Source organism: Cupressus sempervirens, chromosome 10, assembly GCF_028749045.1.
Source record: "Cupressus sempervirens isolate cs-2001-9-10 chromosome 10, ASM2874904v1, whole genome shotgun sequence".
NCBI lineage: Eukaryota > Viridiplantae > Streptophyta > Pinopsida > Cupressales > Cupressaceae > Cupressus > Cupressus sempervirens.
Window position 1 is genome coordinate 859,307,830 of NC_143127.1, and position 19,004 is coordinate 859,326,833.

At 40.1% G+C, this 19,004-nt stretch overlaps 1 protein-coding gene across 4 annotated transcripts in view; it reads left to right on the forward strand.

Moving 5' to 3' along the window:
• Window positions 1-19,004, forward strand: part of CBL (cystathionine beta-lyase) — a 247,253-nt gene that overhangs the window by 206,400 nt on the left and 21,849 nt on the right. The window lies entirely within an intron of this gene.

The following is a 19,004-nucleotide window of genomic DNA, read 5'->3' on the forward strand; positions in this document are numbered from 1 at the left end:
GCTGCTAGGTCAGATGCTTTGGCTTCGACTTCATCCCACTTGCCAAGTAGAATTGCTGAATATAGCTCCTCCGAGTCTTTACGAGGCTCTTTGAAGACTTATAGTGCTGATTATACTTTTTGAATTCTCAACTCTGACAGTTCAGGTCGTGATTGGGTGAGTTATATCGAGGAAGATGACACACCCCAGGTGTGGTGCGATGATTGCACAGGCCTGCCTGATGAATTCTTGACCCAAGATCAGGCCAATGTCTACTGTTTCTAACTTTCTGCCACAACCAAATGTACAGGTCCTTGGCACACACCTTACCACATGATCGCATTCCTTATGTCACTAGAGACATTTTGTGCAATAGTGTTTACTACTTTAAATCTTGTATGATCTTTAGTCATTTTGATTTCAAGTGCCTGAGCCTTACTCATGGACAAGTTGTCACGTGGAGCACTAGAATTTACCATTGCTAATTCCTTTGAACCTCTAAAGTATGTTTCCATCCAGCTCAATTTGTGTAGAGGTATTGATTCTTGTTTGGTGCTATTGTAGGCAGCAATTATGCCATGAATAGTTAATAAGACTTTTGTTAGTTAATAAAACATTGTTCCAAAGGGGTGCTAGTTGGAGACTTAACCAATTGTGTTGAGTCTATTTGTATGGAATCAGGAACAAGTGAGGGGGTGGTGAATGTTGGAACTATTATGCTTATGATATAATGTAAGACTATGAGAACTACCATTCAAATGCGGTGTATGGTTATTTCTTCTTATCATTATTAATGGTTACTGTGGCAAGATCACTTCCATATTTGGCACATAACATTTCTAGCGTCGTTGCCTAGTATGAGCTTGGAGGTCTCGAGGTGACAGGTAAAACGATGGAGGCATAATGGGCCGTACTTTTGGCCAACAAGTATTGATAATAGATAGTAATGCTGAGGAAGATGAAGTGACTAGGGGGGATCAACTGACACAGGACCTCATTAAAGCGTGGGACATAGAAATAGACCAAAACATATGGCGGGAGGTAGAGTAGAGGGCTATCCCCATTGGTACTGTATGAGCCAAACTCATGGCGAATGAGGTGGTGTACTATCTCTTGGGAAGCCTTCCAAGGTTACTGGCACGCACATTGGTGGAAGTAGGACATCAACAAGCAGCCCAAAGAGAACAATGTAGACAACAAATACTACAACGATACTAAGAAAGGAATTGGTGGGAGGAAGAACCCCATGACACAAATAGGCACTGCACATTAGGTAACTCAAACTATTTATGCCCTCCTGCCGAATAAGGACAAAAGGCATCATAAAAGGATTACAAAACTAGAGGAAAACAATGCAGGAGTGAGATGACCACTACGAATCCAACAACAAACAGAAAGATGGCGAAGGTGCAATGTCTCGTTGAAGGGTCCCTTAGCCCTTGCAAACCAAGTGAGAACCATACAGAGGAGTTTTCACTTGACACTACTACCAAGGTGGAGTTGCAATTAGGTATTGTTGAGAACGAGGGAGATAGATAGTTGGGGAAGTGAGTCTAGTGCAACAGAGTCATCCGTGCAGTCTACAAAAGATAGTAACGAAGAAAGAAGTTTGGAAGGCGAGGTAGTTGACCTATTTGAGAATATGATATGCTGTATAAGAAGGCTGGCCATATTTGACGAAGTAAGACTAGGGAAAACAAAGTTGGAGACCCTGAGAAGGAAGGAGTATTGGTACCACCAAGGTATATAAAACGAAGGTGAGAGAAGAGAAGACTTGCACCAGTCGAAAGAATTGGAGAAGCACCTCGGAGGAATAGCCAATCCACTTAATTTTTAGCCAAAGGGGCACATAGGATTAACCAACCCACTAAACTTCCAGAATGCACAGGATACAAATTAAGGGAAAAAGATGTCAAACACCTTAGACAAATAGAAACTTCTCAAGTTTAGTAGTGATGGGCTAGAAGATTAGACAAGGCATTGCAAGACGTGTGACTATATGAGAGGCAACTGAGTAGGATAAGATAAGATAATATTATTAATGTCCAACAAAAAACCACGAGGGTTTATGGGATTGAGCATACAAGCAATAGAGTCGACAAAAGTAGGAGCACCAAACGGTGTCCAAGAAGAAACAAAACAAGAAGCTAAAAAAGAAAAGCCAAGGTAAGGAATAGGGATCCTTCCTTGGTACAAACAAATCGAAAACAGAAGGGTATAACTGTAGACGATCCAGAGTCTTAGATTGTTGCTGAGAAGTGCTGGAGGAGTGTCACTGCCTAGAAAGATTGGTGCAATGTCTCATCGATCTGGAGTGAGTGATATTGGATGGCCTTTCCCTGCTCCATGGTGGAGACAGGGGGGAGAAATAGATAGTGATGAGCTGATTTGAGATGTGGCACTAAGGTATGAGTGACTATAGCGTATGCTCGCGGAGCTGGGTGGCCTCTTGGAGGTAAAGTGCAAGGCACTGTTGGTCAACGTAGCTGAAGAACACTGAAAGAGAGAAGCAATCTCTGAATAGGTAGTAAAATCTCCCTTTGATCTCATAGTAGATAGGACAACGAAATATAAAGTGAGTCTCAGCCTTAGCCTCCGCCAAAGTACACAACCGATAAATCTGGTCATCTCTAGCCATATGGTGGTCGCTCTGGACCCGAAGATAGTGGGAGCCAACTCTAAAGGAGCCCAGAGAGAAACGCAGGGCATGACTCCAACACTGATATAGATAAGCGACGCTAACAATAACCCTGTTCTGAATCTCAAGAAAATGCTCAGCATAGAAGGCCATCTTCAGACGTTATCTACCTGGAGTATTACACTAGGTAGAGGTAATGTACTGTCTACAAATATCCTATTTGACATGCTCATTCAACTCCTGACGTGAGGGAAGGAAGTGAGCCAGAGCATCCAACGTGAATTGGTAAGGAGGAAGACGATCAATCTCAATCCCAATCGAACTCAACAGAGAGGTGACTTGGGTGTACCAACAGCAAGATCTAGTGCTAGTATCGGATCTCATAACCGTAACGGAAGAATAGTGGGCTAGGTAAAAATATTTGTGTCGATCGACAATTGAATCCGCAAAATCATGAAGCAGACGGAGAAACCAGATCAAATAAAAAATGGCCGCAAGTTTGAAGGGATGAGCTCCAAACTTGGTCAAGATAATGTTGTGGGGGCTGAGCTTGTGACATCTAATGATATGTTGTAAAAGCAACATCTGAACATGCTCTATACAGGCCCAATCTGAGACAAGAAGAGAAGGTCCTCAAACCACTGAGCCATAGAGAACAGTCAGCCAAACCAAGGAGTCCAGGAGGGACAGGTTGGACAAAATGTCCTGAAAATTATGTCTGAAGTATTTTCTTTCAAGCATGGCCAGGGAACCCATGCCCTACTGACTCTGGACTGAATAGCCGGTCTCAAACTAAAACGGGGTCCTGAGAACTTCACCCCAAGGTACATGTAGGAAGAAGTAATCTCAACCTCTTGCCCCTTAAAGAAGAAATGAAGATGAGAGATCTTTAAGTAGTTAAAGATCATAACTTGAGTCTTACTCAGGTTGACCACGAGTTGACGTTGATCACAAAAAGAAGCCAATTCGTCAAAGGAGTCTCTATAAACTGCCTGGGGAAGAGGCCAGAAGTACCACATCATCTACAAAAAGGAGAATGGAGATCAAAACCCAATGCAAATAGCACCCATCACAACGGTGTGAGGAGTTCATGAGGATGTCCTCGAGCTCATCGATATACAACCCAAACAGAGTGGGAACAACCCTGCTTCACCACAATGGTGCTTTGAATTGGAACATAAAAGTTCATAGGAGTCCTGAATCTAACAATCACATTCTCGTAAAGTCTCATAATCACAATCAACAACATATCTGAAATCCTAATCTTACTAAGTCTTTGAAATAGGACCATCCAAGGAACATAATCAAAAGCCTTGTGGAAGTCCACAAAACAACAGTAAATTGTCTCAGAGCGGTGCCTAACGTCCTCAGTAATTACCCGCAGCATGAAGATGTGATCCATAGAGTAGTAGTTCGCACAAAAACTGGTCTGACCTCTTGCTATATAGCCTCTCCTATCAAGCTCCTTGGATAGCATAGTGTTCAGAGCAGTGGCATCAAGTTTCGTGAATGTATGTCCAATCATGATGGTCTTGTAGTTGCCAGGGTCGGAGGCAGGCCTAGAGTTATGAATAGGATAAATCACATGTTGTGACCAAGAATCAAGAAAACCAATGTAGACCACTCTATTAAAGAGTGTAGGGAGGTAGGAGCCAAGGATTGAGGCACCAAGTTCGAAAAGTTTGGCTTGGAAACCTTCCTCGTCAGCCGCTCTATTGCATCTAATGAATCTAATGGCCTCATAAACATTGGAAGGGATGAATAGATGGCAGTTAGGTGAAGTGAAATGAAGAGATGGCTACCCATGAATGTCATAAAGCATAATGGTGCGGGAGGTCAGAGAGTGAAAGTCAAGGATGGAGGGCGGGGGGGACACCGAGGTAATAAGGTGCACTAGAAGATCTAGGGATTATGAATAAGAGTGGAGCAAAGGGATCTACACTGAGAAGAGGCAAATGAACGTCTCTTGTAGTGAAGAAAACGAAGGTAAGAGAAATGTAGGTGGGTGAAAGTAGAAGAATGAGTCTCAAAAGTGGAGCGAACAAAGCGATGGAAAGCTTTACAATCAACATCAAACCATTGGTTCATAGGACATGTATTCCGATGCTTAGACCTGAGAGGGTGGAGAGAAGTGAGGGATAGAAAGGAGAGCGGACACCCAAATGGCATGAGCAAGTAAATCAAACATGGTGGATGCCACATAGGAATCATTGAAGTTAGCAGGTGTCAAGAGTCTTCTAATATGATAGGAAAAGAGCTCACCGTCCCCCTTGGGGAAGCGGAGTGAGTAGGGGGGCAGACAACATCAGACAAAATGCGAGCAGGTTGGGGAGAAGGTGACAAATGAGGTGAACACAAGAGCAATGCTAAGAAGAGCATGGTTGACAAAGGGGATATGTGAAATGGTGAAGCTGTGAATGGAGGGAATGAAGGAGGAAGAGGTGATGACATAGTCCACAACACTTGCGCCACCACAATGGGGCCAACAGGTAAACAGGTCAAAACCAGAGAAGGAGGATAGACCGTTCAGAATCAACAAGCCAGAGGACTCACAGAGCTGGAGGAGGTGGCAACCATAACAAGAGAGCGACCCAAGGGCATCATCTGAGGTACATTGAAGTCCTAGATTGGTTGGATCTATTGTAGAAGTGCAGATCAAATCAAAACCACAGTCATGTATAGGAGTCTGGAGATTCCTAGTTCGTGCATTGAAGTCTCCGAGAATAATGATGTAACCCAAAGCTGCAAACTGAGATGCTCTCCTGAAGGTCACAAAATGTCCTCGGCCCCATAAATGGTGTACGGAGAAGAGGTTAGCGGAAAATAGCACACTGCAAGAAAGATGTCCCTCTGTCAATGATTCCTACGACCAATATGGACCCACATGAATCTGGCAAAGGCATTAGAGTGAACCATTAAGGTAGAAGTGAAAATATCATCTCTAATCAAATAGGCAACACCCTTGAACCCATAGACCCCACCGAACGTACAGACCCCCTCTCTGCATACTGACATCCACTGGTAACCAAGATATCCTAGAAGAGGGCGCATGGGACTCTTATGGGTCTGTGTGTCAGCCAAAATATTAGCGGACCCACCGCATCATGAAAGAGACTAGGTAATGACCATAAAGAGCCATTACCATTCCAACAGTTGACCAGAAGAGAGAAAATGGAGGGCCTCCTCTTGTTAGATTGTTGTCGAAACCATCATGCGGCCTTGGAGGTTTGTCTCATTTCCCATCTGCTAGGAGAGGAATCATGAACAACTGCTCTAAGGTTCCTAGTAACAACCCATTTTCCAGCATGCCTAGCATTTGCCACAATCCCCCGTGCATGTTTAAGCTCTGTTACTGTGCCTTCCTGAGGTCTTCATCAAGATAAATTTTAGAGGGGAGAGAGAACAACTTTCTCTTCGCTCTAAGAGCATGAAGCCTGTTAGGAAAAGAGAGAAACCGGATGAAAAGGGCATCTCCTAGATCAGACCAACATTTATCCAAAGTGATGTCGGAGATACTGAGCTGATTAGTGAGGAAAGAGTGTGCAGCAAAAAGAGGGTCAGAAGTGTGAGAGAGATCGCATACACACAAGTTGAGCTCACAAGCCCGTCTTACACGCTTATCATCAATCTTCCCCTAGACAATCTTGTCTAAGCTCGATAGAGGTGTTGTAGTATCTGTTGGTGTAGAGAGAGGCCCACAATTTCACCTTCTGTTCAGTTTTTGACATCAAAGAAGAGTGTATTGTGGCCATTTCTTTTGTTGTTCTTTGATTTTTTCCAGCCCATCCAGTTGTTCAATGATGGATTCTCAGTTTGATTTTAAGCCTACAATTTCAAAGATGAAGGTATTGGAAAAGCCTTTGATATGAGAGGTGTTCAGTCTTGTAGCCTTTTTGAGTTCTGTAATTGCTTCCGTTAGTGATGCAACCTGTTCTTTGAGAAAAATATTCTTTATTTCAAGCTTATTCACGTGGTCACATAACCTCTGGTAGGTCAAAGGTTGATTTTGTGGTAGACAAATGTCCCCTGTAGTCATTTTTCAATAGCAGATTGTCAAACCAGATGAGAAACTGTCTGCATATAATAGACAAGTTGAGCAAGCCCCCTATCTGTTTCAGAAATACCACATACAAAGAATCAACAAACAAGGAGCAGGAGCTAGGGTGCAAAAGTAGAGAGTCAAGACGTGAGCCACAGACAGGGAAACCTAGCGATAATGGAAATATAGGGCAGAGCTCAGTGACAGACTCCAGATGTTGTTTCCTTAAAGTAGATTATGAAAACCTGTGAATATCCTTACCTTGTCTCACAAAGAAAGAAAGATGGAATATGGAATACGAAACCCGTGAAACTGATCAGAACAAAACAAAAGTAGCAACAAAGGGAACTTGCTGGAATCAGACACAACAGCGAGATACGTTGGAGCCAGAGAAAATGCAGGAGAAACACAAGTAGCCAGATGCAATGTGGGAGAGCCACGAGGAGACCATACGCGTGATCTAATAGGAGAGACAACGACTTGCATTATCATCGAGGAGAAGGTGATCATCTAGATCGAGCCGCGGGAGGGCACATCGCTATTGTAATTAAGGAGAATGATGTTGATTCGATATCTCAATGATAAGAGGCTCAGGAAGACGAGGATTATTGGTTGAAGGCCTTTCCAGCCACCCTGCGAGGTATGGTGATTGATTGGTACACTGGCCTTTCGACCACCCAGAGGATAACTTGGAATAATCTGAAAAAAGCTATCGAGGTTATGGGATGATGACAAGCTAATAGCCAAAATATACAATACATGCCAAGGAAAGAACGAGACTGTTTAGGCCTACTATCATAGGTTTGGGGATCTGATTGGCAAGTTGGAAAATCAACTAGCGGATGGATTAAAAAAGAGTTCGTTCATAGAAGGCATGATTTCTTTCATTCAGAAGAAAATGAAGATGGTTCCTCCCTTCACTTACAAGGAGGCCTATGATCAGGCTATAGATATTGAAGTGAGAACAAAATGTCAAGAATTAAAAAGAAAATAAGCAATAACAATGATGAAGACAATGAAGGAGAATCCCAAATGATCTAGGCACTCCATAAAGACATGCTAAGGATGACGAAGGAAATGAGGGTGCAAAAAGAGAACAAAAAACAAGGAAATATGGTGTAGTAAGTGTAAGAACGAAGGGCGTATAGGAGTCAATTGTCCCAAAAAATCATTCTATGACATTTGTCAAGTATTGGGACACTTGCTGAAAGAGTGCCCATACAATTTAAAAGTAAGGAGTACCCAAGTACTCCTAACGATTGAAAAGGTCACCCTACCTACCACATTGCCAAGAGCCACCTTCTTGAATGCCTCCCCAAGAGGCTATTAGAACAATAGGTGTGGAGGCAATATATTAACAACAATACGCCACACAGTTGCATCGAGTAAGACCTGAAGGGGTTGCAGATGATACAATGCAAGAGATGTAGTGAATGGGGCCACTTCACACAAGATTTTCAAATCAATTAAAGTGGCGAAAGTATGTTGTGTAAATGGTGTGAGCCACGAAACCATGAAGGTGCTAACTGCCCTAAGGGAAAGGATATGAACTTGATAGTAGTAACAAATTCGACGAAGGAAGTTTTGACAATTACCAGACTCCAAGCGAAGCAAGACATGTACCCAGACCCTTGGACTGAGAAGGAGATACTTAAGGAAGCAAGGAAGACACAAATGACAATAGAAGAGGAGCACATGCAAACTCATGAAATTACAAACACTTCGGTATGGTCAGCATCCAAGGCCAATATCATAAAACATATGTTGTAGGCCACTATACCAATAAAGGTAGCTGACTTACTAGAAACATTACCCCAATTAAGAGTAGCAATTTCTAGCATGGAGGATAATAGTAACATCCATGATAACGACAATAGCTAGAAGGACAAAGACATAGAATGTAAAGGCGGAAAGGGAATTATTCCCAAAAGGGGAACCCCCACCTTTAGATCTGATGTTGTTCACAATTGGAATAGGAAGGACTCCACCATTGTAGAAATGGAGATCATGGGTCATAAACTCACCAATACCACCATCGACACAGTAAACATATTGCGTGAGGAGATGTGGAAGGCCCTTGGCAAACCAACATTACGGTTGCCAACTTTCCATTTAGTCGATGCAAACCAACATGGCATAAAGCCACTTGAGACATTGATAATCATAAAGTAACGAAGGGGATGCAACAATGCCATCTAGATTTTGTAGTCACTACCCTAGAAAAAAGGGGTACAATGCTTTACTTGGTAGAGAATGGTTGATTGCAACAAAAGCCAACGATAGTTGGAAGAAGAAGGCGTTATCCATTGAAACCAAAGGAAATAAATATGTCATTGATCTATGGAGCCAAACGGTAAGCCAAGAATTGGCATTTGACTAGGAGTCAATGGAGGAGACTATGGTGAAGGCAAGTTGGAACCAAATGAGGAAGGCCTCATAAGACTGGGCAGCTACTTGGAGGACGAAACTAATTCCCTTAATGGGTTATTCCACTAGCAGATGGAGGATTATGAGACATTCCAACCTAGTTGCCACATGTTGGGAATTACAAAAATAGAGGGAGATTGGGATACGTACTCGACATATTACAAGGAGTATAAGGAAGGTGTAACCAATGTGGATGACAATCCTGCCCATTGGTTCAGGAAGTATGAGGAAGTGAAATATAAGGAACCAAGTATAGAAAAAGGAAACTTGGGAAAAGAGGAAGACTCGAATGTAAATGTTTGGGACATGGAAGACAGAGGGTCAAAAAGGAAACGAGGACCAATATGTCCAAAGTTACCCGTATAGCGAGAAAGGAAGCCCACACGCTCAGGAGGGAAGTTCAACAATTAATGGAAAAGGTTGATATGCTGAAAAGGAAGTGAAGGGAGATGCTAGTTGGTAGTGATATGGAAGTTGGCAGAGGAGAGATGTCATTGAAATATATCAAGAAAATGATGTGCGCCATAGAGTTCTATGTAGTTTTGAAGGTGCTGATTTGCTCTTTGCGGGGGGGGGGGGGTGCTGCCCCTCGACCCCACCCTCCCTCGTAAGGGGTTTTGCCCCTTGATCTTACTGGGGGCACTAATCCTAGACCCTTGCAAGGGTCTCTATTGCTTGACTCTGGTAGGGGTGTTGCCCCAAGACCCCTTTTACTTTTGAACTACACTACAACTTTGAGTTTGTCAATACAAGTTAGTATCTACACTATTGTTATTTTTCTGGATATTACTTGACGTATACTAGTCATCTGGAAGATGACTTTTTCTTGTTTTTTTGGGGGGGAGGGATGATGTAGCTGGCAATTATGCCATGAATAGTTAATAAGGCTTTTGTTAGTTAATAAAACATTGTTCTGAAGGGGTGTCAGTTGTGTCATCAATTGGTGACTGTTGGAGACTTAGCCAACCATGTTGAGTCTATTTGTGTGGAACCAGGAACAAGTGAGCGGGTGGTGAGTGTTGGTACTATTATGCTTATGCTATAATGTAAGGCTCTAGTATATAATCAATGAGAATAATATTCTGCCATTTGAATGTGTTGTATGGTTATTGCTTCTTGTCATTCTGTTATTAATGTACTTTATTGTGTAATATTATTAATGGCTGTTGTGGCAATATCACTTCCATATTCGGCACACAGCAACTATCACTAGGAGCTCCTTGGATCATCAGTAGCACTAAAATCCACTAATGCTAACACATTTGAACCTCCGAAGCTTTTTTCCACAACACAATTTGAGCCAAGCTATTGCTTGTAATTTGGTGCTATCAAGAGGAGCTCCTTGGACCATATTTAGGAGTTGTAAAACCTTCATCTTTGGTATGTTTTGGTGCTCAGTTAGGAGAATATTGACTCTAGCTTGATCCAGGAATTCCTTTGCCCAATGGTTAGGTTAACCACATGTGAAATAGATGTACTCCTTATCTTTCTTTTCTTTGGGTGCAGAGGTTGGGTTAGGCTTATGAGTTGGAGTGTTCTGATTATTGTTTCCACCTTTTTGGGTCTGCTATGGGTAAGGCATACCCTAACACTTAGTATTCTTTGTATGGAGGTCCTGCACTCTTTATTATTATCTGCCTTAGAGCCACAACATTTCGCAGTGTTGCACTTGTGGTTAAGAAGATGGCCAGCAGAAATTGTCTCTGGAGCTCTACTTATGCCCAGTGCAATATCTTGAACAAACACTAATTTCCCTTATTTAATTTAGTGAGTTGACATTTCGTCAAACATTGGGAAAAAAAGCTTAATGCTACTGCAAAGCTGATGAAATGACATAGATATTTTGTGCTTGGAGTTTGTCTCTTGAATCCTTAGGCAAACTAAATATAACATATATTTAATGAAATAATAGTGCTGAAAAATATCACAATCAACTCTAGTCAATTCTATTTGGGAATGATCATCTTTTTTGTGACAGTTCTGGACATTGAATAAATGGCCAGCAATCAGTTCTAACAATGAGATTCAATTGCAACTTTATTTATTAGTTCAAAAGACTTCTACATTAAATTCACAAGCAAACTTGGAACCTCTAACTCCAACTGTTAATTGGATTGTAGCAGGTGTTCACCATTCAATTGTGATATAACTTTGGTCGCAATCCTTGCCGGCCTTCTCTAATGCTGTTCAACAGACAATGACAGCCAGTGTTCAACCGCTAGCTTCCAGAATCAAGTTCACAGGCACCAATTCATGATTGCAACCTCAAATGTGACCCCAGACTTTCAAATTGATAAACACAGGCCACAGAAAATTCAATGCAGGCCTGTAGCATGCAACAACGGGCTTCAAGCTTTAACATAATCCCCTTATTAAGAAGTGTAGACCCTTACTGATGGCCGTTGGGCATGTAGTAGGCCACTAACATCAAATCACAGGCCTTGGAAATTGTTCGCAGGTCTTGTAGAAGGTGACACCACTACCTTTCCTAAGGAAAAAACGACAATGTCCAAGTCAGCTGTTGCCTTGAGAGGTGACGACAACCTTATGAATGCATAGTGAATTCTCCAAACCAAATGTAGGTACAATTAGTTCACATCAGCTTAATTCCTTCCTCAAACCAGTCGATTTTCACAAGTACAGTCAGTAAGAAGTATTGGCAAATTACTCTTTCAGATAATTTCCAGATTTCAAATGCTCAGCCAAAACACGGAAGCAAATAATATTCAAATTGGATAGATTTCCCACATACAGTAAGAACAGTAGGGAATAAATAATTCAATTCCAACAAATCTGAGAACTTGATCTACAATACCTCAGTTGTGGAATCAAATGCACTTCTCAGTTTCAGACCCTCATACTTCAACAAGGGCACAAAAGAAATCATCAACCTCAGAGCAAACCCACCAAATCAACAAAAGAAAATTAGATGATCGGATAATTGGTTGCTTTTCTCATCAAACAGGCTCATATTTATAATCCTCCAATGGCACAAGTCTCCCAAACATAACTCCACTTGAGAAGCTTCTTCAACACAACATCATTTTATAGCACTTAAATATAATAAAGTTTCATATAATAATAATAATTTTAATAAATAATTAGCCCAATCCACTGCATGCAATGACCAGCTGCCAGCGACACCATCTGCACTGCCAAAATGGCAACTGCCCAAATTAGACTTACTAAAAATAGCAAGTCCACCATTGAGACCCCCAAATCACCTTTTCAGCACACGAGGATTGCTATAATGAACTTAATCAATTGTAGGAGCTTCCCAAAAATGGGGACATCATGTGTGGGTCCTCAAGCAATCCGACAACACACTGAACTCCAACCTCGTGGATCCCATATGAAGGAGCATGCAACATCCCCTGTCATTACTAACCAGCTCCTGTAACATCATCATTAATACAACTAACTGATCATGCCAGACTGAATCAAACCTGACTGTAGATGTCGCAGTAGTGAACATCCCATAGGGAAGCAACTTGTTAAGTTGACAAAGCTTTTTTGCCCAAATTGTGCAAGGTGAGTTGCCAAACACACTATCCAACACATGCACAACTCAGTTGTGCACCTGAAAAGGATCATGCACATGAGAGCTGAAAGCCAAACCATAGGTACTCGACATCATGTACACATCCCAAAACTCCTCTGTGAGCCCTGTCTGAAATCACGATGCACTAGAAGGATCCCAAACACTGAACATAAACCTACCCAAAAGGACATTTTCCAAAATTTGTTGCTCAACAAATCCACTCATCCGATCTGTCTCAACAAAACCTATAACTACATTGGATGTAGTCACATCCTCATCATAATTTGTGGTTATAGGAACACACCAACTACTGCTAATAGGAAACTGAATTGTGTCTATAGATGGTGTAAACTGTACCCAACTCCACTCAGGTGAGTGATCAACCTCAAAAAGTGGATTGTCATAAGACAATGTTCCATCCATGTAAAACATAGAATTGTCTGCAAAGTGAACCTCAACACTGTGTTAATATCTACTATAACGCGATGATGTCTCTACATCACTCACCCTATAATCAATAACATGTGTGTTATCAACAACACACACTTGAACATCTAAGGTACTGCTATTAAGTACCTCGCTGGATAGCTCATCTTGCATGAAAGTAGTTGCTGATATGATAGTATTATTTCATTCTCTCACTTCCACTGTCACTGTATTGCCATCAAATGCACGATCTTGGGAACTCAGGCCAACAACTGTATCATCGGACTTTACCAGACATGAATTCCAATCACACCCTATATCCACTATGCCCAACACTTGAGCACTGTCATGTGATAACTCAAAAGGAATGTCTTGAACATCTGTAGCTACCGCCATATCATCATGATGCCAACAATCCTCACTGTTGTCTTGCAAAATAGAATTTTCTTATCAATATCCATGTTATCTTCCTTGGTATGCACACTATCATCCATTACTCTATCCCCAACATTTTTGGACCTTGCTATGACACCAGGTGCAATTGTAATCTCTTGTGGGCCATTGCTGATATTGACATCAGACTTAGAGTTTTGACTAGAAACTTTTCTTGCTCTCCAAGAGTGTCCACCGTGCGATTATGTTTCTCCCTTTGAAAAAGCAACATCATGCTTTGCTCAAATTTTGGATTTGAAATCAGTTTGGTCATCCATTTATGATTTTGATGCAACTCATTTACAAACACATTCAACTGTTTCAGGATACCAAACTAATCTCAGGTTATCCATCCCTAGGTTGTGAAGTACACCCTTTGCTGGTATAATGTCTACCCGGAATGAATCTCTTGTTACCATCCATTTCACTGAATCAATCTGATAGCTGAGCCTAATTCTTGCTGGCTGGTAGGAAACCACTCTAATACCATTGTAATATCCCTTGCTAGCCATAGCTTGAACATACACTAATTTCCCTTATTTAATTTAGTGAGTTGACATTTTGTCAAACATTTGGAAAGCAAGCTTAATGCTACTGCAAAGCTGATGAAATGACAGAGATATTTTGTGCTTGGAGTTTGTCTCTCGAATCCTTAGGAAAACTAAATTTAACATATATTTAATGAAACAATAATGCTGAAAAATATCACAATCAACTCTAGTAAATTCTATTCAGGAATGATCATCTTTTTTGTGACGTTTCTGGACATTGAATAAATGGCTAACAATCAGTTCTGAAAATGAGATTTGGTTGCAACTTCATTTATATAGTTCAAAAGACTTCTATATAAACTTTACAAGCAAACTTGGAACCCTTAACTCCGGCTGTTAATTGAATTGCAGCAGGTGTTCACCATTCAATTCTGATATAACTCTGGTTGCAATCTTTGGGGGCCTTCTCTAATGCTGTTCAATAGACAATGTCAGCCAATGTTCAACTGCCTGCTTCCAGAATCAAGTTCGCAAGCACCAATTTATGATCGCAACCCCGTATGTGACTGAAGACTTTCAAACTGATAAACATGGGCCACAGGAAATTCAATGCAGCCCTGTAGCATGCAACCACTGGCTTCCAGCTTTCACGCAGTCCCCTTATTAATAATCGTAGGCCCTTACTGATGGTGGCTGGGCATGTAGCAGGCCACTAACATAAAATTGCAGGCCTTGAGAATTGTTCATAGGTCTTGTAGAAGGTGATGCAGACCTTCCAAGATCACTCACGACCTTTCCTAAGACAAAAACGACGATGTCTAAGTCAACTGCTGCCTTGAGAAGTGACGACAGCCCTTATGAATCAGTGAATTCTCCAAACCAAACATAGGTACAATTAGATCACGACAGCTTAATTCCTTCCTCAAACTAGTTGATTTTCACAAAATACACCCACTGCTTAGACACATTGAAATATTGTAAGAAGTATTGGCAAATTGCTCTTTCAGACAATTTCCAGATTTCAAATGCTCAACCAAAACAAGGAAGCAAATAATATTAAAATTGGATAGATTTCCCGAATACAGTAAGAACAGTATGGAATCAATAATTCAATTGCAACAAATCTCAGAACTTGATCCACAATACCTCAGCTGTGGAATCAAATGTAATTCTCAGTTTCAGACCCTAGTACTTCAGCAAGGGCACAGAAGAAATCATCAACCTCAGAGAAACCCACCAAATCAACAAAAGGAAATTAGATAATCGGATAATTGGATGCTTTTCTCATCAAATGGGCTCATTTATAATCCTCCAATGGCACAAGTTTTCCAAACTTAACTTCACTTAAGAAGTTTCTTCAACACGACCTCATTTTATAACATTTAAATATAAAAGCACCATATAATAATATTAAGTTCAGTAATTAATTAATAAATAGGAGCCCATGCAATAAATAGCCCATTCCACTCCATGCAATGACCAACTACCAGCACTACCATCTGCACTGCCAAAAATGGCAACTACCTGAATTAGTCTTACTAAAAATAGCAAGTCCACCACCGAGACCCCTAAAATTACCTTGTCAGATTGCAAGGGTTGCTATAATGAAATTACTCAATCAACTGCAGGAGCTCCCCAAAAATGGGGACATTACACCCAGTCTGCAAGTTTTTCGTGAACAAATAGAACTTCTCAACATCATTGAGCTTGGTGCACTTGAGGCCCAACATTTAAAAGCTTCAAACATAATCCCTTATTTTTCCTGTGTACTTTAGCTCATTGAAATGGGCCTGGACAACACAACCCAAACTGCCTGGTCTGAATCGGTCATTCAAAGCAGCTTTCAGATCAGACCGATTTTTGATAGGGGCTACTAGTTTGTCATTGCGCTCATCCACAATGCAGACTTTCCACCATAATTTCATACTTCCAATAAGAAAATCAACAGTAGACATGGCATGTTGGGGAACATTTCATCAGCATCTCAGACGAATTTTTTCAAGGACTTGTTGTCCCTTTTCCTATCACAGCATTCAATTGGAGCAGCAGGCTTAAGGGCTCCTTGGGAGCCTCCTGTGACAAGTTATAATGCAAACATGATTGCTATAGTGTTTTTGATTTTTTTCTGATGAGTAAAAGACTGCAAAAATGACAGATAAGATATAGTGGGAATTGGCAAGTGTGATCTCTCTTGTTAACCACCGTGAGGGTACACTCAAACCTGTGGAGCAAGGTGAAATCAATACCTTGTACCTACAATTACTCAAGAGTCAATACACATCAAGGGTACCTGTGCTTTTGTAAGTAATAACCTAAACCCATACAATTTTCTTGAACAAGGTTAGCCATTATAAACAAGAAAAAATCTGAACCAGCATACATGAGTGTAATCAGCTAAAATAACATAATAAACACACAATAATAATACAACAAATGTCTTGTAAAGTGCACCATCAATATGCCAAAACGAAAAGAATCTTGAATAGTCATATACAACTCAAGTATCATTATATGGATCAGATCTGAAAATAATAAGTGTATGAACACAAATACGAGTTGTGTCACAACTTAGTCATATTGACTAAATTTTGTTTATTGTATTATACATCTAAATGAATAATATCTTCCGTAAAGTCTCAATAGAGATAAATAGACTAAATTATCAAATGAAATACTGTTTGAGTAAAATTTTCTTGGATTTTTCCATCTCAATATAAAAGTAATAATACTTCATTTATCTTTTGAATGTTCGACTGACATTAGTATTGAGGGAAGAGTATCCATTCCTCAAGTTTATCATCAAGATGATTTTTATTATTCACCAATGGTTTACAGAGATCATGCCATAGACATTGTTGTGATTATTTTAGGTGATAAACAACCATAAATCAAAACTCCAAAAGCACCTCATTTATGCTTGGGATGGATAATTATGAAAACATTGGAAAAGGTTGGTTATTCCCCTGTTTATGGGACTTTTCAGGATGGTCTAGGTGCCAGGGAAAGTTGATGCTCATTGGGTCTCACGAGATGTAGGATGGTATAAGTCAATTTGATGGCAACTTGCGTGGTAATCAAGGATAATCCAGTGTTGGATGTTTCACCAAACACCATAGGGAAAGGATTGTTGCTGCAGCAGCATGCAAACAACCAGATGGAATGAATAATGAAGTCGTGATTCAGGTTGCTTTAAGAGGGATCCAATCATGCCAAGAAAATAAGAAAATAAAAATCAAGATAGTTTGCATTGAGGGGGACTTTTTTATTTCCATCAATTCTATTTGAAAACAAGGGACTATGAATTTGATGCTAAACATATTTCTCTGATATGGGAGTTGTTGGCTCATTTGAGGACTTTACTATTGGGCACATGTACAGGGAGGAAATCGATGTGGCAAACAAGTGGGTGAATTCAGCAATAGACATGAAGGGCTGTAATCTAGTCATTTATTTAATTAGTAGTTGGTATGCCCCATCTAGATTGTCTTTTTCTTGAATTTCACATGAGTTAGAATGTAAATTATGAAACCAATGCTGCTCTAGAATTGACTCAAGAACAACTCTACTTTTAATCATCTATTTTAAACAATAAATACTTCTACCAGATATCCTAGCAGAAGCCTAAAGAGAAAATAAAGTAGATTACTTTGGTTGACATTCAGTTATGTTTGCTCAGTTATTTTACATCATGTTGTTTACAGTTTTTCACTTGTTAGCTTGGGATCCATACCCAATGCATATGATATGATAAGAATGTGTAATGGCCCCACTTCGGATGTTAAGTATTCCTTTGTTCCTTGATGAATAAGCCTGTACATGTATTAGTAGATTCCATACTATATATATATATCTGAAAGTAAAGTATATCTAAATCCTATTCTAATTCCCACCTAATCCTAGGGAGAGTTCATAATCAGGTTCCTAGCATTTTGGGGACGACCTCTAGGGGCTCTAGTTGCCTCATGGCTAATCTAGAATGGTCCTCATAGCTATTCTACCATTTTATTATGACTCGTCTTTCCTAAAGCCTAATGGACAATCCTCATTTGATATATCCATCCTAATAAGCCTTGGCCTCACGGATACCCACCAAAAAATATCCTTTGATCAGCCTTCACCAAGAATGGCTTTGTTCTTATTAATTTTTAGCAAACATAAAAAATTATCATCCAATTAAAATAGCTCTACTTATTTGCCAAGAACTAAGTTTGATCTGATCGGATATATTGTGTTCTGTTAACCTCCAAGCATTGAAGAGTGATCAAATGCCTTCTAATCTGTTATTGCTTCTCTAAAATGAAATGCATTTTCTATTTGTTGAGGCTGAGGCTGGTAGTCCTCTACTGATTTGAAGAAAATATCATTGTTGATTACCTAAGATTCTATCCACTTTAGAAGAATTGACTTTGTGTTCAATGGAATGATTAACTTCTGAGGCTATTCGAAGGCCAAAGTTAATTTTTTTTCCTATTTTTGGCGGCATATTCTTATTGGATACTGATGATCCAGTTTCTCTTGTAATAACTGTTTTCTCGTTCTATGTTGGAACTAAATGCTATGTGTTGATTGAATGTTTGATTGTTCTTATTCGATGGTTTTAGGAAGATTATTCATCTGATGAAATGATAACCGAATATCTTTTTGTGATTCGATGATTTTCTTTTCACCGCATTCCTCATAATTTAAATCCTTATATTGCTTGAGGGGAGGCAAACATCTTCTTTCTTTCTTGATGCACCTTATTTTATATTTTGTTAATAACTTAGTTATCTTAAAATGTCATTGTTTACTGTTAGTATGATTACCGTTTCTTATTACTTGATCACTGTGTTACTGTCAAGACTGATTGCTTGATTTGAGTTCTTGTTTACTCTGCTGAACATTTAATCTGATTTTACTTTACTTCTTTTTCAGAATTACTTCTTCCCCTTAAGTCACCTTATCATATCCATTCGGGCTGTAGTCGATAATCGCATCTGTTGTTAAAGTTTGATTTATCATAATCGCTGTTTATGAGGTTGATCGAGTTCA